This window comes from Penaeus monodon, chromosome 16 (assembly GCF_015228065.2).
Source record: "Penaeus monodon isolate SGIC_2016 chromosome 16, NSTDA_Pmon_1, whole genome shotgun sequence".
NCBI lineage: Eukaryota > Metazoa > Arthropoda > Malacostraca > Decapoda > Penaeidae > Penaeus > Penaeus monodon.
This window is the reverse complement of record NC_051401.1, coordinates 46597932-46600194: the sequence shown is the minus strand read 5'-3', so window position 1 is coordinate 46600194 and position 2263 is coordinate 46597932.

Below are 2263 nucleotides of genomic sequence, written 5' to 3'. Positions count from 1 at the left end.
GAGGGGAAAAGAGGAGGGGGGAGGACGAGGGGGAAGGGGGTGGGGAGGGAGGGAGGAGGACGAGGGGGAGGGGGAGACGAGGAGAGGATAGGAGGACGAGGGATAGGGGGGGAAGGACAGGGGAGAGGAAAAGGAGGACGTAAGGAAGTGGCGTCGTCGTTCAAAAAAAGGCCCTGTTATTCCAGAAACGTCACGCAAACATCCATAACATTACAATAAAATACAATGTGATACAATAAAAAATATAAAAAAACAACAGCTCCTTGATAACAAGACGACCCGATCAAACATCACAATATCAAAAAAAATGACTGACTTGGCAATAAAACAGTTATTTACACTCGCCAACAGACAGGTCCAAAGGCATAAAGAGTAACAATGAAGACTAAACTACAAAAGCCAATTGCTGCCACAGCGCCAACGCAGGAAATAACAGCATTACAGGAACAGTTACAACCAACGATACAGCAGGACATGAAAGCGACCGCCGGAACTGATACAGTTACGGGTACAGTAACAACTCTCGAAGAAAAATGCGAAATTATGCAATAGCTTTCGTTAAAAAATAGAGATATTTGGCCGCATACACATTCTAACAGTTCCAATATAAGGCAGACATACAAACACATGCATGCATCTCATATATATATAATATATATATATATATATATATATATATTATTATATATATATATATTTTATATTATATATATATTATATTATATATATATATTATTATATATATGTATATAATATGTTATATATGTATATGATAATATATGTATATATGTATGTAAAATTTGTATATATGTATATATATTTTACATATATTACCTATAAAATTTTTTATGTTATCTATATGTATATTATTTTTGTTAAATTTTTATAATTTGATATATGTATATATATATTATATTGTTTATGATATTATGTTATATATATGTACTATATATTATTATATGTACTATTGTATACTATGTTGTATATATATATGTATATATTGTATTCTACTGTATATCTTGTCCTGATATATATTATTGTATATTGATTATGTTTATGTATATATATGTATATATATGTGTGTATATGTATATATATATATATTTATATATACATATATATGCATATATATATATATGTATATATACATATATATATACATATATATGTATATATACATATATAATATATATGTATATATACATATACATATATATTTGTATATACATATATATACACACACACACACACACACACACACACACACACACACACACACACACACACACACACACACACACACAGACACACACACATACACACACACACACACACACACACATACACACACACACACACACACACACACACACACACACACACACACACACACACATATATATATATATATATACATATGTGTATATATGTATATATATACATGTATATGTATATGTATATATATATATTGTATATATATATATATATATATGTATATATACACGTATATATACATATATATCACATGTATATATATATATATATATATATCACATGTATATGTAAATGTACATATATACATATGTGTATGAGTATATATATGTATATATATACATATATATATGTATATATATACATATCTATGTATATATATACATATCTGTGTATATATATACATATATGTGTATATATATACATATATATGTGTATATATATACATATATATGTGTATATATATACATATATTTTTGTATATATATACATATAGATGTGTATATATACACATATATATGCATATATACATATATATACATAAATATACATATATGTATATATACACATACATATATATACATAAATATACATATATGTATATATACACATACATATATATACATAAATATACATATATGTATATATACACATACCTATATATACATAAATATACATATATATACACATACATTTATATACACATACAATATATATACACATACACCACAAAACCACACACACACACACACACACACACACACACACACACACACCACACACATATACACACACACAAATATATATATACACACACACACACATACACACACACATATATACATATATGTGAGTGAGTGAGTGAGTGAGTGAGTGAGTGAGTGAGTGTGTGTGTAAATAAATAAATAAATACATAAATAAATAAATATATTATTTTATATATATATAATATATATATATTTTATATATATATATATATATATAGAGAGAG